Here is a 24,438-nt window from a genome sequence, read left to right as displayed (position 1 = left end):
CCATCTGCTCCCATCCAAGCGACAGCCACCCTGTCCTGGTGCCCTGGGGAGGGGAAAGCTGGCCTTGGACCCGCATCGCAGCCTCCCGCACCCTCTGCGGGCCGTTTTCGGAGGTGCAGCCTGGCGTGAGCGGAGCCTTTCCCTGGAGAGGGGGCCCAGGGCAGCACCACTGGAAACCGCTGGAAACCGCTGGAAGCCGCTGGGGTGGCCAGAGATCTGCTAACTCATCGAGGGTTCACCCAACCCCGTGTCCACTGACAGCGGCAGCAGTAGCTGCAGGCTATGCAGACTCAAGAGAGCCCCAGCCCATGTCAACACCAGGGGCCAAAACCGAGTCCAGGGCTCGGCGCGAGGTCAGCCTGGGGCAGGCCTGGGGAGCCCGATGGCAAGGGGGCCAGGAAGGCGCCAACTCAGGGACTGCGCCTGGGCCTGCCGGGGGTCTCCAGACAGAGAGGATGAGTGCGACGGGGTGCCTGCTGTTGCAGGGCTGAGTGCCAGGCCGGCCCTGGGGGCCCTGGGGCTAGATGAAGGTGGAGTCCGGAGCCCCCCTCGTCCTGCTGGCTCAGGACGGGGCCTCAACAGCTGCTTAATGGGCGTGACTCCTCCTGCTCCAGCTGCGTGATGCGCTCCCTCTTCTTGGCCACCTCCTGGGTGAGGAGTCGGTTCTGCTCCTTTGGCATGAGGATGGTCTGCTGCTGCCAGCACGGGGCGAGGTGGACGTCAGGGCAGGGCAGGGGAGCCCAGAGGCAGAGTGGGCAGGGCCCGGCTGGCACAGGCTGCAGCCAGCAGCTCCCCCAGGCCCCGGGACATCTCGTGTCCCTCGGGCAGTAGCCCCCCAGTGGCCGGGGACTCCCTGTGGCCCCAAAGTCCGTGCAGCCTCCGCTCTGGCCCAGGCTGCACTGGCGCTCCAGCACTCCTGCTGCTGTTGCTGGTACCAGTCACTGCCCTGAGCCATCATCTCTGAACACTGCAGCAGCACCTCCTCCTGCTCCAGCTCCTTCACCTGCTTCGGCAGGCCGAAGCCCACGCCGCCGGTGATGGTGAGCCTCCGACGTTCCCCCCGGGCACCGGGCTGCCGGGCAACCCCTGATTCCATCTCCAGGGCCTGCAGGCCGCTGCACCTGCTTCTGCGCTCTGGCTCCATTCCAGCGCCGCGCTCTGGGGCTACTAGGGCTCTGCGGGGCAGGGCGTCGCCTGGTCAGGGGACACAGCTGCTCCGGGCTGCGGGTCCGCACTGCTGGGGCCGGCCGGAGAGCACGCATGCCCGGGGCAGGGCCTTCCTCTCCAGCACAGGCCATGGCTAGTAGGGGGGCACCGACACCAGGAGCTGCAGCCGCGGCAGAGGCGGCAGCCGCGGCTGGTACCCTGCGGTGCCGAGGCGTGCTTGGGGCCCGGGGCTCCATCAGCCTCAGCAGCGAGGTGCGCAGGCCGGCCACGCAGTGCTTGAAGATCAAGTCGCCGCTGGCCGGGGCAACCTGGCACAGACCCTGGAGCACCCCGCGGAGCAGCTCGCGCGCGTCAGCATTCTGTCAGTGGGACTCGATCTTGCGCAAGTGCAGCAGCCGCTGGTCGTCCAGGATGTGGAATAGGGTGCTCTGGCTCTGCAGGAAGGCTCGGAGTAGTCCCTCGTTGCTGGGTGAGGGGGCAGGCTCGGAGGGAGGCAGTTAGCCCTGCTCAGCCATCATAGCTTGGGTCTCCTCTCCACCCGCCTTTGTTCCCGCGTGGCCCCATGGCTGGGCCATCTCGGTGCGCTCCTGTATTTATTTTTAATAGATAATAAAATAATAAAATGGATTGTGTTGCCCAGGCTGGTCTCAAATTCCTTGGCTCAAGGGATCCTCCCACCTTGCCCTCCAGAGCGTTAGAATTACAGGTGTGAGCTGCTGCACTGGACAAAGAGAAATTTTATAGGCAGAACACTGTTGAGCCTTGCCATGGCATGATAATGTGGTTTCATTTTAATTTCTCCCCTTCAAATGTTTCTCTTTTTTAAAATTATTGTTTTTGGCCAGGCGTGGTATTGTAAGCCTCTAATTCCAACACTTTGAGAGGCTGAGGCAGGAGGATCCATTGAGCCCAAGAGTTTGAGGTTACTGAAGCTATGATTTCACCACTGCACCCCAGCCTGGGCAAAGAGTGAGACCCTATCTCTATGCTTTTTTAATTTACATAATTGTACGTAATTATAATTGTACATAATAATTATACATAGTGTGATGTTTCAGTACGTGTACCTCCAAATGTTTCTGGGTGTGGGTATGAAGGGTCTCTGTTTCCTGATAATCATCACACAGTGTTGATTTTTACGTATCAATCATTTTTCATGTTAATGTCAACTGAGAGGAAATGTTTGTAGATCATAAGCAGAAATACAGTTTGTTCAATCGGCAGTCATTTATCATCTCTTGGTATGTGCCAGATCCTTGTTTATCAGGGCTGGAGCTCTCAATCCTTGAGGAATTGCCCTCTATTTCTTTGAAAGCACTTATAAAACTAGAGAGTAACTGTCAAGGAGGAAGACTTGTCATGTGCAGTGAGGACAGGGAGTCGAGCTTCTGAATTCTTAGTACACATTGGAAGGCTCAAAATATGTTTGCTGAGACATGGAATGAACTTCAATGCCCATCAGTAGTGGATTGTGTAGAGAAAATGTGGTACGTATGCACCATGGAATACTACACAGCCATAAAAACGATCATATCTTTCACAGCAAGGATGGAGCTGGACACCGTTATTCTAGGCGAACTAATGTGACAATAGAAAACTGAATGCCAGCCAGGCATGCTGGCTCACACCTGTAATCCCAGAATTTTGGAAGGCTGAGGCAGGTGGATTCTATAAGGTCAGGAGTTTGAGACCAGCCTGGCCAACATTGTGAATCCTGTCTCAACTAAAAATACCAAAAGTAGCCAGGCATAGCGGCAGGTGCCTGTAATCTCAGCCACTTGGGAGGCTGAAGCAGAAGAATTGCTTGAACCTGGGAAGCAGATATTGCAGTGAGCCAAGATCATGCACCACTGAACTTCAGCCTGGGCAAAAGAAGAAAGAAGAAGAAGAAGAAAGAGAAGAAGAAGAAGAAGAAGAAGAAGAGGAAGAAGAGGAAGAAGAAGAAGAAGAAGAAGAAGAAGAAGAAGAAGAAGAAGGAGAAGGAGAAGGAGAAGGAGAAGGAGAAGGAGAAGGAGAAGGAGAAGGAGAAGGAGAAGGAGAAGGAGAAGGAGAAGGAGAAGGAGAAGGAGAAGGAGAAGGAAGAAGAAGGAAGAAGAAGGAAGAAGAAGAAGAAGAAGAAGAAAAAGAAGAAGAAGAAGAGAAGGAGAAGAAGGAGAAGGAGAAGAGGAGGTGGAAGAAATGCCCCACTTTATCACTTATAAGTGGGATCTAAACATTAAGTGCACATGGACACAAAGAAGTGAACAATAGACACCTGGGCCTACTTGAGTGTTTTGAGTGGGAGGAGGGTGAGGGTCAAAAAGCTGCCTATAGGGTACTGTGCTTATTACCTGGGTAACAAAATAATTTGTACACCAAAACCTGAGACACACACAATTTACCTACGTAAAAAACCTGCACACGTGCCGCCGAACCTAAGATAAAAGTTGGAAAGAAAAACAGAAAACAAGAAAACTAACATGTTTGCTGAAGAATGAGTGAAACTCTTAAAATATTTGTTCCTCACATAGTGTACAAAGCAGGTATTGCTTTGCTTAGGGGGATTATCTGTAAGATACAGGGATGCTATTCCGAGGTAGGGGAAACGCTGACACTCACTCTCCTGGTTAACTTCGGTGCTGTCTCCAGTGCACTTCATCTGCCAGGAACCACGTGTGTTTATGGACGACACACACAACCCGGAAATAGCTCTCCCTGGACACGTGTGGGTTCAACATTCCTGGTTTCAGCCATTCACAAGTTTCCCTATAGAGGTGTGGCTACATTGTTCCCAGTTATTTATTGTCCCGAGGTATCACTGTTTAATGTACATTTCCATATGATGGAAATTATATGATTTAATGAGGTTAATGAAGTTGGGGGGTTCATATAAGCCTCTGGCTGTACCTCTCAGAATAGAAACTCTGCTGTTGCCCTTTATGAAAATCCATCTTGGCCAGACCCAGTGCCTCATGCCTGTAATCCCAGCACTGTGGGAGGCCAAGGTGGGAGGAACATTTGAGGCCAAGAGTTTGAGACCAACCTGGGCAACATAACAAGACCCCATCTCTACAGAAGTAAAAAAAATAAATAAATTAGCCGGGCATGGTGGCATGTACCTGTTGTTCCAGCTGCTTGGGAGGCTGATGTGGGAAGATCGCTTGAGCCCAGGACTTTGAGACTGCAATGAGCTATGGTCATGCCACTGCACTCCAGCTGGAGCCATAGTCTTATATATGTGCAGTTTAATCTCTTAAGTACCACAGTGAGTATAATGGGAAAGTATATGAAATATCTGGGACAAAGCTTTTGAAATTGTTTTTCCATAGTACTTTCATTTTGCCCGTTTTTTTTTTTTTTCTTTTCTGTTTTTAAGCTGGATTTTTTTTTTTCAACTTGTGTCAATTGTAAGAAAGTTGAGGTAGAAACTTTCCAAAACAAGTTTATTTATTTATTTATTTATTGGAAATGGAGTTTTACTCTTGTTGCCAAGGCTGGAGCACAGTGCTGTAATCTCAGCTTGCTGCAAATTCCGCCTCCTAGATTTAAGTGATTCTCCTGCCTCAGCCTCCCAAGTAGCTGGAATTATAGACATGAGCCCCCACACCAGGCTAATTTTAAAATTTTTAGTAGATAGAGGGTTTTACCATGTTGGCCAGGCTGGTCTCGAACTCCTGACCTCAGGTGATCCACGCACCTTGGCTTCCCAAAGTGCTAGAATTACAAGTGTGAGCCACCATGCCCAGCCCATTTCCTTAGTTGAAGGAAGGAAGCTTGGTAAGTTGAAATGAAGCTGGAAAATTACCTTGGAGGTAATTTTCAAAAAAATTAGAAGCAACTGTGAAAACTTGTGTTTTGAATGGAACTGTTAGAAGTGTTTGAAGCTGGAAAGTGGTCAGAACCTCTCACTGCTGTCGTGCTGCCCTTACAGTGCTACAAGTATTGGCAAAAGCCCACATCAAAAGTTGTGATAATAGTAACGGCTCAGCACTACCTACTAGGATGGTTAGAACCAAAACTAAACAAAATGGACAGCAAATGCTGACGTTGCTGTTAGGAATGCAAAATGGTGCAGCCACTGTGGAAAGCAGTTTAGCAGGTTCTCAAAAGATTAAACATAGAACTACTGTATTACCTGGAAATTTCACTTCTAGGTATATATTTAAAATAATTGAAACAGCACCTCAAAGAGATACTTGTACACTCATGTTCATAGCAGCACTATTCTGACTCTCTCTCTCTCTCTCTCTCTCTCTCTCTCGACAGAGTCCCACTCCGTTGCCCAGGCTGGAGTGCAATGGTGTGACCTCAGCTCACTGCAGCCTCTGCCTCCCAGGTTCAAGCAATTCTCCCGTCACAGCCTCTGAAGTAGCTGGGACTACAGGCACGCACTACCACAACTGGCTAATTTTCGTAATTTTATTACAGATGGGGTTTTACCATGTTGGCCAGGCTGGTCTCAAACTCCTGACCTCAGGTGATCTGCCCACCTTTACCCCCCAAAGTGCTAGGATTAGAGGTGTGAGCCACTGTGCCTGGTCAGCAGCAATCTCCTCAATAGCCAAAGGTGGAAGTAACTCTAGTGTCCATCAATAGATGAATAGATGAACAAAACGGTGCATATACATCTAATGGAATATTGTTCAGCCTTAAAAGGAAGGCAGTCTTGATATTTTCTCTACCATGACGGACCTTGGAAGCATTCTGCTTCATGAAATAAGCCAGACACAGGAGGGCAGCTGTTGTATGATTCCACTTGCATGAGGTGCCTACTGGCTGTTGTATGATTTCACTCGCATGAGGTAAATTCATAGGGACAGAAAGTAGAATGCCAGAGGCTGGGGAAAGTTGGAAAGGGCAAGATATTGTTTAATGGGTACAGAATATTTGCTAGGTATGATAAAACAGTGTTGGGTTACAAATAGTGGTGCCAGTTACACAGCAATGTGAATTTATTTAATGCAACTGAATTGCATATTTAGGAATAGTAAAAATGATAAATATTGTTATGTACATTGTACCACAATTTTTAAAAAGTGAGGCCAGGTGCTGTGGCTCACACCTGAATCCCAGCACTTCGCGAGGCTGAAGCAGGTGGATCACTTGAGCTCAGGAGTTTGAGACCAGCCTGGGAAACATGGCAAAACCTTATCTCTACAAAAAATACAAAAACTAGCCAAGCGTGGTGGCACATGACTGTACTCCCAGCTACTCTGGAGGCTAAAGTGGGAGAATTACTTGAGCTCAGGAGGTGGAGGCTGTAGTGAGCCACAATCATGCCACTGCACTCCAGCCTGGGTGGCAGAATGAGATCTTGTCTCAAAAAAAAAAAAAAAAAAAAATTGTCAATCTAGAGTAGTGGCTTTTTCTTTTCTTTTCTTTTTTTTTCAGATAGGGTCTTACTTTGCTTGTCACCCAGGCTGGAAAGAAGTGGTGCAGTCATAGCTCACTGCCACCTCCATTTCCTGGGCTCAAGGGATCCTCCTGCCTTGGCTAGGAGTGCTAGGATTATAGGTGTGGGCTACTGCACCTGGCTGGAGCAGTGGTTCTTAGTGTGCTTCCCTCACCACCAACATCAGGATCATCTGGGAGCTTGTTAAAAATGCAGATTTTCACTGGCTGGGCATGGTGGCTGGAATTAGAACTGGGCACTGCAGTGAGGACGTCCCGATTACAGGCAGCTGTTTAAGACTTCATACTTTGTAGGTTTGCAAATAGCCTCTTAGGTATAATAAGCTCATCGTCTTGTGTCATTTTACAATATAGGTACCATTATACGATGTAAGTTTTTTTCCTGAGTTTATCGGAGGGCTTTTTTGGATTTTACAGTATTGATCTAGGCTGGGCATGGTGACTCACACATGTAATCCCAGCACTTTCGGAGGTTGAGGCAAGAAGATCACTTGAACCTACAAGTTTCAGACCAGCCTGGGCAACAGGAGGAGACCCTGTCTCTACAAAAACATTATAAAGGCCAGGCATGGTGGCTCGTGCCTGTAATCCCAGCACTTTGGGAGGCTGAGGTAGGGGATCACCTGAGGTTGAGAGTTCAAGCCAGCCTGACCAACATGGAGAAACCCTGTCTCTACTAAAAATGCAAAATTAGCTGGGTGTGGTGGTGCATGCCTATAATCGCAGCTACTTGAGAGGCTGGGGCAGGAAAATCACTTGAACCCAGAAGGCGGAGGTTGCGGTGAGGTGAGATCGTGCCACTGCACTCCGGCCTGGGCAACAAGAGCAAAACTCCATTTCAAAAAATATATATATTTTTTAATTAGCCCGGCATGCTGGCATGCTCCTGTAGTCCCTGCTACTTGGGAGGCTGAGGTGGGAGGATCATTTGAACCTGGAAGGTCACGGCTGCAGTGAGCCATGATTGTCCAGGCTGGGCAACAGAGTGAGACTCTGTCTTAAAAAAATAAAAAATGAAGGAAGCATTGGCCTAGCAGATTTGAAATGGCTGACTGTAATCTTCCCTTTAGCCCTGTCTAGCTGTATCGCACAGGTTTTGGTATGTTATCTTTCAATTTTTACTTGTTTCAAGAAACTTTTTGATTTCCATCTGAATTTCTCTGTTGACTCAATGATTATTCATTGAATCAACATGTTCTTTAATGTTGTTTAATTTCCATGTATTTGTCTAGTTGCCAAAGTTTCTCTTGGTGTACATTTCTAGTTTTATTCCATTGTGTCCAGAGAAGATATCTGATATGATTTCAGTTTTTGAAAATTGATTGAAACTTGTTTTGTGGCTGAACACAGGCCCTCTGCCGGAAAACGTGAAAACATTCCTTGTGTTCATGAAAAGAGTGTACATTCTGTAGTGTTAGAATGCACTGTAAATATCTATCAGCTTTATTTGGTCTAAAGTTCAGTTTAAATCCTGCTCTTTCTTGATTTTCTGTGTAGATGACCTGTCTAATCCTAAGGTTTGGATGTTGAAAGTCCCCACTATTATTGTATTGGAGTCTATCTCTCTGATTAAATGTAGTAATTTTACAGGCTGTTCTTTGTTAGAAAAGAAAATATTTGGGGGCTGCGTTTCATTAAAAGGAAAAACCTTACCCAGGACTTCCGCCGTCTCACTATCTGCCTAAATAATGTTTTCTTAACTCCTGTATCACCGACAGGGTCTGAGCCGGAATGAGGCGGCACAGAGAACCTGGACTGTGCAGAATGCTTTGTAGTAAAGATGTCTGAGCGGCAGTAGTGATCTCCAGTTTCCAAATGCAGCAGTGACATCTGACCTCACCTCAGTGTTCAGTGTCCAGCTCCAGGATGTCAGAGGTCTGAGCTGCGGTATCTGTGCAGTAGGGGCAGGTGTCCCTAGGTGGAACCTGCTCTAGTGTGGGCTGCGGATTCTGTTCCTGGATGTGTAGTTTCCAGCCTGGTTCTGTGGCCTTCCCCCCAGTAAAATTAGCCCCCAACACCAGATATCCTGGTTTATGTGTAAATTACAGAAATTTGTTTTCCGTAGTTTGCTCCAAGAAGTAAGCGAGAAATCAGTCTGCAGACCAGTGTCAGAGAGCAACACTGAGAGGTGTTCTTTGTGTGAGAGCTGCATCCTAAATTGTCTACCTGGCCTCTGCTCCATAGTGGAGAGAACAACAGGGAATCTCACGTCTCATAATTGATGATATACGTCCTCCCTTTTCTTTCTACGAGAAGAATGCTCTTTTAAATGAGGTTTGAAAACCCACCCGGTCCACCCACCCTGGGCACTCTGATCTCTGATCTCCGTGGATCCCAATCTGGTAGAGCAACAGGATTGCTGGCGGGGATTAGAAGATACTCAGGCAGCTTCCTAGAACACCTGTCTCAGAGTCTTCTGCACAAGACCAAGGAATCACTTATATAACAAGTGCTACAAGTGAGGCTAATTCTCAGACACGTGGGATCCTGGTGTTCTAGATCTGGAGACCAGAAACATGAGCTCCAGCCTTGCCATAAATCCAGAATCTCTTGCTGGGCTCTGGATTTACTGGATCTCAGCACCATGTCCAGGTGATTCCTGTGCTCAAGGAAGTTCCTTGTCTAAGTGTCCTCTGGACATGGGGTCAGAACCGTGCAGTCTGCTCTGGGTATAGTCTGATGAGATCCCTTAGAACTGGAGGTCCAGGGTTCCATCCTTGCGCTCATTCTTTTCCACAGCGGGTCACTCCTTTGGTGTCTTCATCCATCCAGGCTTGAGGTTTTAAGTATCATTTATATGGTGTGACCTCCTAAATCGATTTCTCCAGCCCAGTATATTTTTCCTTTCCCCTAAACTCTGGAATTGTCTGTCCGACTGGCATGTGAGCTCCCTCACCTGCGTTCCTAGCAGAATTTTCTCCACTGAGTGCCTGGGATGTGCCCTCCTCCGTCTGCTTCTGCCAGAGCCTCCCCATGTCCACTGACAGCAGCTCCACCCTTCCGTCTACTCACTCCTTTTACAACGATGGGTGTCCTTGATTCATCTTCCTCACACCACTGATACAATCCATTGGCAAATGCTGTTGGTCCATCTTAAAACGCGTCCAGAATCTCCTCACATCCCACTATTTCCCCTGCTCACACCCCAGTCAAGGTAATGACATCTCCAGCCTGGAATACTGCACTCACTTCCTGCTGTTTTCCCTTCTGCCTCTCTTGTTCCTCACCTCTTAGTTTTGTTCTTAGCATAGCAGTCAGAGATCTTTTAAAGGAGAAGTTGTACCATGTCCCTCTTCTGCTCAAAACTGTCCTCTACCACCCCAGCTGACTCAGAGAAAATGTCAGATGCCTCCCTACTCCCTGCAGGCCCACCTGCTCTGGCTGTCCCTCTGCCCTCACCTCAGTTTCTCTCTGTCCGGCCCTCCTGGGTTCCTTCCTCTTCTGGGAACACAGACACCCTCTTGCACTAGTGCATTTGAACTGGGGGTTCCCCTTTTGGGAAAGGACATCCCCAGACATCCTTGTGGCCAACTCTTTCCTAAAAGGTCACCTTTGCAATGTGGCACACGCTGTCCACCCAGCACAACAGCCACCTTCCCTGTCCCCACTCCCCACACCCTGGCTCACCTGCCTCACAGCACTCACCACCTTCTAGCACTTTCTTTCTTTGCTCTGGCCACAGTGTATCCATCATCTGCCTCTTTCCACTGGAACACATGCTCCACAAGGTAAGAGATTTTTCTCATTTGACTTCAATTATGTTCACCAGATGCAGAACCATTCTGTCCTGTGTCTGACCGACAACCAAGGACAGTTGAATGAGTGATCACTGCAGGGGACCTCCCTGTTCTAAAGGCAATAGCTTTATTAACATAACCTCAGGCCAAATGCTGTTTTGTGGCAACTACAGCACAAGGTCCCCTCACACTGACATCGAGGCCACCTGTGCTTTTCTCAGCAGGGCTGTTTGTATGTCCCCCTCCCCCATGTCTCCTCCCACACCAACCCTCCCCCCAACACTGCAGCTCACCATCAGCCTTCTCTCTTCAGGGAAGAACAGTCCTTGAGGATGGGTTCAATTTCACAAACAAATCTACATCTAAATTAGACTCTGATTAGAGTCATGAGTTGGGTATTGGAGCCAGCAGCAAGAATACTGGAACCAGTGCAGGCAGAGGGCAGGAGAGCAGAGCAGAAGAGGAGTCCTGGAAGAAGGGCAGGAGCTGAAATGGTCTGAACATTTGTCTCAGAAAGTACAGAGACTCCTGTGTGCAGGGGAGACCCTGGGTGACGTCTGACCCTCTGTGATCACAGCTCCAACTGGGCAAGTTTCCACTGAAGGGACAAGGACAGTGGAGCCGTGAAGCTAACCCAGCTGAAGACCGACCACATGAAGCCCATGATGGACTGAACCGCAACTGGGCACAGGCCCCATCCACACTCGGCTCCTCACAGCCCTCTCCACCCCCACCTGCAACAAACTCGGCACAGCAAACACGCAGATTCTGGAAGATCCTCAGGTCTTTATTTCCTCTCTCAAATTTTAGGAATTGATTTATTTAATTAACTCCTTAACCTCTCATGGCAAATATTTGAGAAAACAAATTTATATTCAGGTTCTTATTTTCAGTAGGGAAGTAAGAGGCTGCAGCTCAGGGCACCATGAAGTTGAGACAGAGATGGAGATGCCCAGCCCTGAGTCTAGCACAGGAAAGACGACTGGGGAGGGACACAGGTCAGCGTGGGGACAGGGGTCACAGTGGGCACGGGGTGGGCTGTCTCTCCACCTCCTGACATCATGCTAAGAGTGACACAGACACATTCAGATGCCTTTGCAGAAAGAGATGCCAGAGGCTCTTGAAGTCACAAAGGGGGGGTGGTGTGAAGAAATCCTGTATCTCCGTCCCACACAAGGCAGCTGTCTCAGGCTACAGAAAACAATGAAGCAATTCAAGTCAGTCATGGTAAGTGATGACACTCTGAACAGCCACACACTCGAAATGGCCCAATCAAAGAATCTCCCTTATCCAGTCCTTTCCCCTCTGCCCCGCCCCCACCCACTTGAGACCCCCAGAGTCTCACCTTTAGGAGTCATGAGAGACATGTCAGAGTCCTGGGCACTGCTGGTGCCTGGAGTGGAAGAAGCACAGGACCTGGCCAGAGGCTGCAGGACCCGTGGGACAGGAGGACTTGTGGTGTGGGTGGGCTCCTCCACATGCCTGCCCCCCCACTTATATACAACCTGAGATCAACGCCCTCTTTTTCCACTTGTGGGAAGAACATGTCCTGTGAGGGTATAGAGAGGAGGCTGGGCCGTGAGATCTTAGAGGAGCCTCCTAGTCTTGGACCCCAGAGAAGTTTCCAGAATTACGACTCAGAACCTAGGGCAGGATCAGAAAACATGAGGAAAGCAGGTGTGTGTCCTGCACCACCCACCCTCCTAAGGTCTGTCCTTAGCAGGGACCTTGCCCTGACTCATGAATGCTGAAATCAGGACCCCAACACCACAATCACCAAGGTGATGAATGTGTCCTTCATTGTCACATGTGCTTCACAGAAGACCAAGTGCTGGCACACAGGGCCCCAGGCAGGGTCGGCCCATGTGTGGATGGTGCTTCCCAGTAACCAGGCAGGGACCACTTCTACCTGGGGCTTGAAACTGCCATGGGATGAGAAAACCCAGACCCCACCCCTCAGCCCTTCCCTACCTAAGTGCCTCCTCCTCCACATCAAAGCAGCAACCACAGCTCCAGGGACCAGAGTTCCTGGGACAGCTAGGCCAGCGCCGATGCCCACAATGGGGATGGTGGGCTGGGGAGATGGCCCTGGGAAAGGAGGGAAAGGTGAGGGTCCCTGAGCCTAGGCCTCCGCCCTGACCCTGCTGGAAGGCTCCAGAAGGGCTTCTGCTTTCTCTGAGAAGAGATGTGACCCTCATCCCCCTCCTCACCCCACCTCAGGGTGAGGGGCTCTGGCAGCCCCTCATGCTGCACATGGCATGTGTATCTGCTTTTTTCCAGAAGGCACTACCACAGCCGCCCACTTCTGGAAGGTTCCATCCCCTGCTGGCCCGATCTCCACAAGCTGTGCCCTGAGTTTGGTCCTGCCCATCCCGCTGCCAGGTCAGGCACTTCACACCTCTCATGGGACACCCCAGCAGCGTCCTTGTGATCGTCCTGAGAATGGACACCTGGGGTGTGGAAGAAAGCACAGAATCCAGACACCAGCCTGGACGCAGGACCCTGGGATAATCTCTTATTCCTTGGAAAGTTCTAGTCTCTGAGGGAGGAACAGCGACTTCTGGTCCTGATCTGAGTGGAGGTCGAGGGACTCACAAAAGCTGAAATCAGACCTTCAAACACACTGAGTGTGAGGCAGAGAACAAGGCCTGAGGAAAAAAGTCACAAAGCTCAAGATGGATGCAGGGTTCAAGGGGAGCCCCTGATCAGTATTCCAGGGACACTCTTCCGCTCCATTTCCTGAGAGACGCCATCCCTTAATTGTCCTAGAGAGCAGAGGGAGCCCTCAAAGGACTCTCAGGAAAACTCATGCCATGCTCCATGCAAGGGAGCGCGATGTTCTCTGTGATCCTATTTTCCTCCCCTCCTCGGGGAGACCGTCCCGGGAGAGCTATAGGAAGTGGGGAAGGCTCCCCAGGGCCCCTGGGACCCCGCGCCGCCGCGTCTCCTCCCCGTTCTCCAGTTATCTGTGGCGGCGCTCCAGGCGCTCAGTCCCGAGGTAGGGTCTCGCCCTCTTCGCCGAACGGCCCACCTCCCACTCGCGCTGGGTGATCTGAGGTCCAGGAGCGCGGGTCCTCGTTCGGGGCAGTGAAGTCCTCGGCGTCCTAGGCTTGCGGGTCACACCCGCGGAGGAGGCCCCCTCGGGCCCCACGCGGCAGCCAGTCACCGACCGGACGGCGTGAGACCCTGGCCCCCCGCCCAGGGCAGCCCCGCGCCCGCCCCACCCACCCCGCGAGGACTTTGGAGCCTCTTGGTCACACTGCGTGCCTGGGGCCTGGCCAGGCATCTGTCTGGGGAAACCAGGGAGCGACCCCCAGGCTGCGCGCAGCCCCTTCCCCTTCCCTTCTCGTCCCGGAATCCCCGTCCGGACGGGGGCCTCCCACCCCGTGGCTCTCCCCTCCGACTCCTGTACAAAGAAACTCACCAGGATGACCTGATGCCGGAGAGTGAGCTCGCCCTGGGAGTGAAGGTGTAAAGAGGGGTTTTCTCTTCAAACCTGCTGAAGTTTTGTCTGAAGTCACCGGATAGAGATTCACATGGAGACGAGTTTCCTTTTAGTTTATTAACACAGCAGGTAGCACAATATTGGTAATCCCTGAATGATGTGAAAACAGCATTGCAATTAAACTCTCAAAGCTTCTAAGTTTTACTTTCCCGGACTGGATCTGTGACTCTGGGTTGTTGCATGTAAAACAATCTTCATTCCCTAGCTGGCATTTCCCCCTGTGCGTCCAGAACATCTCCTGAATATAAAGAAGCAGGGTGCGTTCCTGTACATGGCAGGAGCCTGTAGTCACCACCTGAGCATTGCGAGTGCTCCGGGCAGTCCCAGTGCTCTTCCCCGATGCTCCAGCGCTGCCTGCTTTCGTGAACGAGGCACATCTAAGCAGTGTGCATATTTTATTTGGACACTTGGTATCGTTGTAACTTTATTTTTTTTTTAGTCATGGGGAGGCCATTAGTTTTTAGGCATTCCCACAAGATGTGTTCAATACCGAATGCAGAGAACCCCGGCCGGGCTCTTGCACCGCTTTAGAATTCTTTCCTCTCCCTCTCCTCCCCTCCTGCTTCTCCGGTCCTTCTCTCTGCCCCTCTCATCCCTCACATCCTCCTCTCCTGCAGTCCCTGCCACCCTGTCACTCCTGAATTATGGCACTAACACCGTCCCTCACTTCCTGCCCGTGTCTCTTCTCCCCACGGTGCTCGCCAGTCCTGCTAATGTGACTCAGGTCGTGTCATTTCTTCGCTTACCACGGTTGGATTTCGGTCTGCCATTTTGCTGTTTGTTTCCAATTTGTCTCAAATATTTTTGTTTCGTTTCCTCCTTTGCTACTTTCGTATATGTCAAGTAAACATTTTTTAGTTGATGGTTTTAATTATCCTGATGGCTTTTAGCTACATTTCTTTCCACTAATTTTTTATTGTTGTAAGAGTGAAAACCCTATTCCTTGACTTTTCACAGTGAAGTTCAGGTCATATTAAACTACGTCCAAGGAAATAAAGGACATTGGTAACAGCGTAGTTTTATTGAACCTACCATTACGCTATTGTTCTTGTATGTATTATATCAATATGCATTATAAACTCAATGATACAGTGTAATACTTTCTGTTTTAGACAAGCAGCCATATGTCCTCAGGAAACTGAGTGAGTGTGTATGTGATACGTATATGTGCCTCGTTTCTGTTTTTAATTCTTCCTTTCTCTGTATCTGGGTCAACATCTAGTATCATTTCCCTTCAGCCTGTCAAATTTCCTTTAAAATAATATGTAGTGCAAGCCCCCAAGTAAATGAATTTTATGGTTTTGATGATCTTTATTTTTGCCTTCTTCCTCCCTCTTTTTTTTTTTTTTTCTTCTTAGGGCATTTACATGTAACAAAATTCACCAGTTTTAGTTGTGCTGTTTGGTGAATATCAGTAATTATTTATAGTGGTGAACCCACCGCACTACCCAGTAGAGAAACACTGAATGCAAAGAACCCCCTGCTAGGCTCCTCCTCTGCTTTAGTGTCCTTCCCCTGCTCCTTTTCCTCAGGCCCTGCTTCCCCAGCCCTTCTCTCTGCCCTGTCACCCCTCAGACCCTCCTCTCCCCTCAATTCCCACCGCCCAGTCACCCCTGAACTGTGGCACTGTAGAGAACAGTTCCTTTCCCTAAAAACTTCTTTCATCCCCTTTCTATTTAGTCCTTGCCTCCCACCCTCACCCCTTCCCCTCACTCAGCCACCACTCTGCGTTCTGTCACTGCAATAGTGAAATGTCTAGAATTTCATGGACATGCAATCATTCGTTATGTAGTCCTTTTTTGATCTCTCTCTTAGCTTCACAATGTTTGGGATGATGCCATTCATTCCTTTCTGTTGCTGAGCAGCTGCCGAGTATTGCTGGAATCCCAATTTATTCACTGGTTTCTCTGTTCTCCAGTTGATAGACATGGGGATTACTCCATTATGGTTTGTTATTCATGAAGCCACTATAAATAGCTGCTTACAAGTGTGGCCTTACATTTTTATTTCTTTCTTTTTTAAAAAGTGTTTATTTATTTATTTATTTTTATTGCATTTTAGGTTTTGGGGTACATGTGAAGAACATGCAAGATTGTTGCATAGGTACACACATGGCAGTGTGATTTGCTGCCTTCCTCCCCATCACCTATATCTGTCACTTCTCCCCATGCTATCTCTCCCCAACTCCCCACCCCCTGCTGTCCCTCCCCTATTTCAGCAAAATGACACAAGAACAGAAAATCAAACACCACATGTTCTCACTCATAGGTGGGTGTTGAACAATTTCTTTTGGATAAATACATATTTGTGGAACTTCTGGGTCACGTGGTAATGAAATGGGCAGCTGTATAAGAAATTGCAAAACTGCTTTACAAGTTGGCTGCAACATTTTTGCATTCTTAGCATGAATATCATGCATTTCTATTTTTTCCATATTCTTGCCAGTATTTAGACTTATCGTATGTCTTTTTAACTGTACTTATTCTAGGTGACACGTGACGGTTTCTCATTGTGGTTTTAACCTGCACTGCTTTGATGGTCAGTATTGTTTGTTATCTTTTCATGTTCATCTAGGTGACTTATTACACATATTTTAAGAACTGTTTTGCAAATTCAGTGATTAATTCCAGAGCCTTTTTCAGAATTCCCTAGTGTTTTCTACATATACAATGAAGCTGGTGTCAAAGAAAGACTTTTATTTCTTTCTTTCTTATCTGTTGATCTTTTTTCTTTTAAATTATTTTTATTTGGTAGAGATGAGGTCTCATGATCTGGGTGGTCTCAAGGTCCTGAACTCAAGTGATCCTCTCACTTCAGCCTCCCAAAATGCAGGGATTACAGGTGTGAGCCATCATGCCTGGTCCTTCTATAGGTCTTTTCTTTCATTTTCTTGTCATGTTGCACAGGTTAGGATGCCTGTTTCGTGTTTTAACAAGAATGACCAGAGCGTACAGGTTTGTTTACAAGGACCTGAAACAAATTTATAAGCAAAAATAAAAACAGCCCCATCAAAAATGGGCAAAGGATATGAACAGACACTTCTCAGAAGAAGACATGTACATGGCCAGGAAACATGGGGAAAACAAGCTAAAAATCACTGATCATTAGATAAATGCAAATCAAAACCACAATGAGATATTATCTCTTGCCAGTCAGAATAGCAATTATTAAAAAGTGAAGAAACAATAGATGCTGGCAAGGCTGTGGTGAAATAGGAACACTTTTACACTGTTAGCGGAAATGTAAACCAGTTCAACCATTGTGGAGGATGGTGTGACCATTCCTCAAAGATACAGAACCAGAAATACTATTTGTCCCAGCAATCCCATTACTGGGTATATACTTAAGGGAATATAAATCATTCTACTATAAAGACACATGCACATGTATGTTTATTGCAACACTATTTACAATAGCAAAGACATGGAACCAATCCAAATGCCCATCAATGATAGATTGGATAAAGAAAATGTGGTAAATGTGCACCATGGAATACTACATAGCCATAAAAAGGAATGAGTTCATGTCCTTTGCAGGGACATGGATGTAGCTACGAGCCATTATGCCCAGCAAACTAACATAGGAAGAGAAGAATCAAACACCACATATTCTCACTCCTAAGTGGGAATTGAACAATGAGAAGACATGGACACAGAGAGAGAAACAACACACACCAGGACCTGTTGGGGAGTAGGGGGAAAGGGGAGGTAACTTAGAGGATGGGTCAAAGGGTGCAGAAAACGGCCATAGCAGACTAACTATACATATGTAACAAACCTGCATGTTCTGCACATGTATCCTGGAACTTGAAGTAAAATAAAATACATTTAAAAAAGAAGGTGCACATCTTACATGTACACATATGTTCATTGCAGCAGTATTCACTGTAGCAAAGACTTGGTATCAACCAAAATGTCTATCAATAATAGACTGAATAAAGAAAATGTGGCACATATACACTACAGAATATGATGCAGCCAAAAAAAAAAGAATGAGATCATGTCATTTGCAGGAACACGGATGGAGGTGGAGGCCATTATTCTTAGCAAACAAACGCAGGAACAGAAAGCCAAATACCACATGTTCTCATGAGTGGGAGCTAAATGATAAGAAAACATAAACATGTAGAGGGGAACACCACACACTGAGGTCCACTAGAGGGTGGAGGTTGGGAGGAAGGAGAGGATCAGGAAAAATAGCTAATGAGTACTAAGGCTTAATACCTGAGTGAGTACTGATGGGTACAGAAATACTCTGAACAAGAAAACCTCATGACACAAGTTTACCTATATGACAAACCAGCACATGTACCCCTCAACTAAAAATAAAAGGTCAATTTAAAAAAAAGTGCATGTCTGGAAAGAGCATATGGTTGGGTTCTGTGTTTTTCATAAACAGAGTCACACAATCTCTGCCCTTCACTGGAGTGTTGATTTGTGTAGCTTTTTGTCATTATTGATATGATAAGTTTTAGGTCTACCATGTTGGCTTTCCAGTTCCTGTTTCTCTGCTACTCTTGTCCTGATCAATGACTTATTAGAAACCATAGAAACAAAAGAAAGTAGAATAACATCTTTAAAGTGCCGGAAGAAAAAGAAGGTCAACTAAGAATTCTATATCCAGCACAGATGTCCTTCAAGAAAAGGCAAAATCTGGAGATATTTCAGGTAAAAGAAAAGAGAATTTGCCACCAGCAGGTCTACATAATAACAATTGGTGAAGAAAATTCTTCAGGCTAGAGGCAAATGATACCAGGTGGAAAATGAGATTATCAAGAAAGATGAAGGTGATCAAAAATAAATATTGAGCTAAGTGCTAAAGGCTATCTTGCTCCCCTCATTTACTCTTACTTTATATACATCTAACTGTTTAAAGAAAAACATTTTTCTTATGAGACTTATAACCTACGTAGACATATTACATCTAATATATATACCATAAAAATGGATGTTTTATAGAGGATAAATGGTTGTAAGATTTCTATATTTGTGGGTACTAATGTATTCTTAACTCAAAGTGGATTGTGAAATGTTAAGAATGAGTTAAGTTCTGAAGAAAATTGAGACACACACACAAAAAAACATTCAGAAGATCAACAAATCGTGAAGACGGTTTTTTGAAAAAAAAAATCCTACCAAGTCTTGAGTCTTATCCTATGATGTCAGAACTATCATAAATACAAAAGTAATCAAAGAACCGTCCTGCCCAGAAAGAGGAATTATCCCTAACTATGGTGGCCCTGGCACAGCTGGCCCTCCCTACTGGACCTCTTCCATGTGGGCACTTTCTGCAGTGACTCTGTTGCCTTGCTGTTCCACTCTACCCAGTGTCCTGACCGAAGAGACAAGGAGTGTCTGCTGTTGTGTCCACACTTGGAGGAGAAGAAAATCTTGATGGTGTCAGTATGTTACAAACCAGGCATGACAGCTCACTCCTATAATCCCAGCATTTCAGGGCACTAAGGCAAGAGGATTGCTTGATATCAGGAGTTGGAAACCAGCTTAGACAACATAGTGAGACCCTCCTCTTAAAAAAAAGCAAATAAGTAAACCTAGTTGGACATGGTAGTGGGCACTTGTATTTCCAGGTATTGGGGAGGCTGAGGTGGGAAGATCCCTTGAGTTCATGAATTCAAGGCTGCAGTGAGCCATGATTGCACCACGAGACTCCAGCCTAGGCCACAGAGTGACATCTTGACTCAAAAAATGCATCGTAAGCCTCTGCTCACTATGTGTAATTTATTATTTATTCAACATGTATTTTGATTTTATTTTCCTGGCAGCACAATAAGCCAGGACATGCTGAAACTAGAAATGACATCCACTTTCCAGTGATAGAAAGCCCAGTCCAGGGAGCTGAGAAGGAGACAGTCCTCATTAGCGCTGAGGATTCAGGGAGAACAAGATGGGTTGGGCAGGGAGGTTTCTACTTGGAACCTGGAGGTTGAGCAATGACATCCCCCTCCCCACCTGAAAGCCCATCCTGGGCGTCCACCTCCTGGGAGCAGGAGCAGCGCAGCAGCACCACCTGGTGGTCCACGCACTTCCTTTTGCAGATCATGCACAGCCCTCTCCTTCCTAGGCACCTGGGACTTCTTCAGTGGACACCAGCCTGTGTCAACTTTCCTGTAAAGCAAAAGAAGCGTGAGGTTGCTGGGGGAGGAATGGTGTCATCTCCACCTTTGGGGTGATCCATGTCACCGTGTTCAGGAGAAGAGCCCGGGCTTCCACCCCATGCAGAGAGGAGGCTCTGGCCATAAAGGCACCTGTGGAGAGGTGAGGACCCATGTTATCTACACTGATAGCCAAGAGCCTGCAGACCGCGGGGAAGGCTTCCCCTCAGCCCTGTCCTCGCAGGTTTTTCCAGGAGTCAAGGAGTAGCCCTGTGCATGGCCTCTGGTGATGTGCACTGCATGCACACTTAGAAGTGAGGTCACCCTGGCTGGGGGTCCCTGGGCTGCTGGTTGTTCTGGGTGCTCAGTATCCAGAGAGCAGGATGAGGAAGAGGCTTTGTTCCAAACAGTAACTATACTCTCTGAATTATTTTTTTCAGTAGGCTTTGTGTCATAAAATGTAGGACTCCAGAGGGGAAAGAAAACTGTCTAAAATTTGTGTACTTTAATAACAAGTAAATGCCCATTAGCTACCAGGGATAGATGTTTGCAGGGCAAACCAAAAGCTCCATCATTTGCCCCAGCTCAGCAATAAACTCTTTCCTCCCCCAAATAAAAACACATCCTGACTTTTAGGGTCATCCTTTCTTGTTGTATTTTATATTTGTATAATCCCAAATTATAATTTAGTTTTGCCTTTAGAACTATGCTTTGGTTCTTCTTTATTCTGTAGATTCTTTCTCAAAATACGTATTCTGTGGTAGAGTTTCCCACAGTGTGCGTTTTGCTGACTGCTCCCCAAGGTGTAGTTGGATATGTATTTCTGTGGTTTGTATTGCCTCGAAGTCGGTGACTGGCTATGGAGGGTAGCTTAGTTCAGGCTTGATTTCCTTTTCACTTGCTCTTGTCTGCTGGTACTCTACTGCGTTCTTCCATCAAGAGGAAGAACCTAACATTAGCTTTTTTTTTCTTTATTGTGTTGTTAATTGCCATTGCTGTTCAATGGCTAAATCTGTTAATTCCTTATGGGTTGCAAAACAGTTTGTATAGTCTCAGTATCTCATTCCTTCCTCATTTATTATCTGAATAATTTCTAAAGTAAGAGATTTACCTTCTTCTACTGTTTGTTTATGACTAGAAACTTGTTCATTGAGAGACTAAGCCAAGCATCGACTCCCTTATGACCCAGCAATTGCACTCTTGGTTATAAACCAATAGAAACGCATGTATGTGTGTGCTAAAATATATGAAAGTATTCACAGCAGCACGATTTGTAAAATCTGGATATAACACAATCGTCTATCAACAGTGAAGGGACAGGAAGTGTAACCTATTTATAAAGTGCAGCATTTGACAGCCTTGAGAATGACTAGCCTATGACCACAGACAGAGATGATGAGCCCCAGGGGCGTGATGGTGACTGTGTAATGCCATTCAGCCAGAACCTGAAGAACAAATTTGTGTTAGAAATCAAGAGTGGCTCCTCTGGGGTGGGGGAGGGTGGTTTATGGCTGAGTAGGACCCAAAAGTGTTTCCCTGGGGCTGTGATTGCTGTGGTTGGATGTGGGTGTTGTTTGCCGGAGGGTTCACTTTGTGAAAATCCGCTGCCCACTTGAGGATTGTTCTCTTTTCTCCATGCATGTTGTCCTTCACTCAAATATACATTTCTGATGTTTTGAAGCAATTCTATCTACAATAAGAAGAATTGCTCCTACTGCACATCCTTGCAAATGCTGCATTGAAAAATCGGTGCAATTTTTCCAGGAAATAAGTACATATAAAGAGGATAATTGACGACAAGAGCAGTCGGCTTGGGAGCTGACGCCACAGAAGCTTTGGGAATGGATGTCGAGCTAGGAACCAGGAATCAAAATACAGAGAAGCCTATGGGAGGTGAAGGATGTGAAGTGATGCCCCAGGAGTGCATGAATGAATGAGTCATGGGCAGTGGCTCTGGGCTTGGCTGGCAAGTCACGAACTTGGGGAAAACAGAGTTAAAAAATTGGTATTTAGAGGAGAGAGGTACTCATAGACCTCTTACTACACACAGAATGGGTGAAGATAGTGGTTGTGTGTGGATGCTTACTAGAGGGTCTTTTGGGGATGGGGCTCTCTGTGATCAGGTTGGTGAGATGGCTTGACGGGTGATGCCGCTCAGCCACACAGGGCTTGCTCATGGAGTCCCTGCACAAAGTGGCCGTGGTGGCTGGGATGGACACTGCATGGGCACAGCAATCGCATCACCACCTTGGTGACAAGGCTGACCTGGCAGCTGCCACCGTTGAGGGCCCAGCCTGCCAAAAGCAGCTGTTACTTTGGATGGAGACAAAACAGGAAATGGTAATTCTGAATAAAATGGCATTATGACAGATAAATATGCCAGTAATGATATAGTAGAGGTTTAAATAATTTTGAAATGATGAACAAGATTATACCAACGGGAAGAACTTACTATCAGTAAAGAAGTTAAAATGGTTTTAAAACTTTTTTTCCCTTCAGGCATATCCAGGCTGTTTTGAAAATAAGTTTGACCAAATCTTCAATGAAGTTTACTGAACTTATACATAATATCCAAGAGAATAAGGAAACATAGAGAGAGCTAGAAAACTCATTATTGTTTAGGCACCAATAACACTGATTCTAAAGCCAGCTAGAGAATGGATAAGAGAAAAGTATAATAGGATAGGCACTTCTAAGCAATTAGACATAAAGATACTGAGAAAAACAGCAGTAGACGGTGTCCACCAATGAGCTACAAACAATTTAAAAATCCTGCCCAGGTTATGTATTCCAGGAATACAAGAATACTTTAACTTATCTGCAATGCATTTTACCACTTCATTAAAGAATAAAAGACAGAGACGGTCCCATTTCACCAGATGTAGATGAAATCCAACACTCTCTCTCACCTACATTTCTTCAGTTATCTCCACTTTTAAGAGCTTGTGATCATTTTTCACGTTGGCAGCATGCAGAATAAAACTGGAATGATACACAGAAGATCAGCATGGTCCCTACACAAGGGTGACATGAAAGTTCGTGAAGCAGTCCATATTTTTAAACTCTCAACAAACTAGGTATTGAAGGAACATACCTCAAAATAATAGTAGCCACCTATGACAAACCCACAACGGATATCATACTGAATGGGCGAAAGCTGGAAGCATTTCCCTTTAACATCAGCATAAGACAAGGATGGCCTCTCTCACTGCTCCTCTTCAACATAGTGTTGGAAGTTCTGGCAGGAGCAATCAGGTCAGAGAAAGGAAGGATATTCAGATAAAAAGAGAGGAAGTCAAATTGTCTTTGCAAATGACATGATTTTGTATCTAGAAATCCTGATTGTCTCAGCAGAAAGGCTTCTTAAGCTGATAAGCAACTTCAGTAAAGTCTCAGGATACAAAAATCAATGTGCAAAAGTCACAAGCATTTATATACAACAACAATACAAAAGCGGTGAGTCAAATAATAAATAAACTCCTATTCACAATTGCTACAAACAGAATAAGAGGGCCGGGTGTGGTGGCTCATGCCGGTAATTCCAGCACTTTGGGATGCTGAAGCCGGCAGATCACCTGAGATCTCATTTGAGACCAGCTTGGCTAACTTGGTGAAATCCAGTTTCTCCAAAAAATGCACAAATTAGCTGGGCATGGTGGCATGCACCTGTAATCCTGGGTACTCAGGAGGCTGAGGCAGGTTAATCGATTGAATCTGGGAGGTTGCAGTGAGCTGAGATGGTGCCATTGCACTCCAGCTTGCGGAACAAGAGCAAAACGCCATGTCAAAACAAACAAACAGACAGACAGAATAAGATGCCTGGGAATACAGCTAACAAGGGAATTGAAGGACCTCTTCAAGGAGAATGACAAATCGCTGCTCGAGGAAATGGGAGAGGATACGAACAGATGGAAAAACACTCCATGCTCATGGATAGGAGGAATCAATATCGTGAAAATGGCCACACTACCCAAAGTAATTTATAGAGTCAATGCTGTTTTCATGAAACTGACATCTCTCACAGGATTAGAAGAAACTACTTTAAAATTCATATGGAACTAAAAAGAGAGCTTGTATAGCCAAGATGATCCTAAGCAAAGAGAACAAAGCTGGAGGCATCATGCTACTTGACTTCACATTGTACTACAAGGCCAGTAACCAAAACAGCAGGGTGCTGGCACAAAAACAGACACATGGACAAATGGAGCAGAACAGAGAACTCAGAAATAAGACCACACATCTACAACTATGTGATCTTTGACCAACTTACCAAAACAAGCAACCGGGAAAAGATTTCTTATTTAATAAATGGTGCTGGGAGAACTGGCTAGCCATATGCAAAAAATTGAAACTGGACCCCTTCCTTACACCTTAGACAAAAATTAACTACGATGGATTAAAGACATAATTGTAAAACACAAAACTATAAAAACTCTAGAAGAAAATCTAGGCAATAGCATTCAGGACGTAGGAAAAGTCAACAATTTCATGAAGGAAATGTCAAAAGCCATTGCAACAAAAGCCAA

General features: G+C 46.5%; 1 long non-coding RNA gene and 1 other non-coding gene across 3 annotated transcripts in view; both read left to right on the top strand.

The window, feature by feature from the left end:
* The window catches only part of LOC141581980 (uncharacterized), a 1,111,619-nt gene that overhangs the window by 820,551 nt on the left and 266,630 nt on the right, over window positions 1–24,438 (top strand). The window lies entirely within an intron of this gene.
* On the top strand, window positions 22,864–22,971 carry LOC141582087 (U6 spliceosomal RNA). The gene has a single exon (XR_012514918.1). It is a non-coding gene; the product is annotated as a U6 spliceosomal RNA (small nuclear RNA).

This window comes from Saimiri boliviensis, chromosome 18, assembly GCF_048565385.1.
Source record: "Saimiri boliviensis isolate mSaiBol1 chromosome 18, mSaiBol1.pri, whole genome shotgun sequence".
Lineage (NCBI taxonomy): Eukaryota > Metazoa > Chordata > Mammalia > Primates > Cebidae > Saimiri > Saimiri boliviensis.
This window is presented reverse-complemented; position numbering and strand designations above follow the sequence as displayed.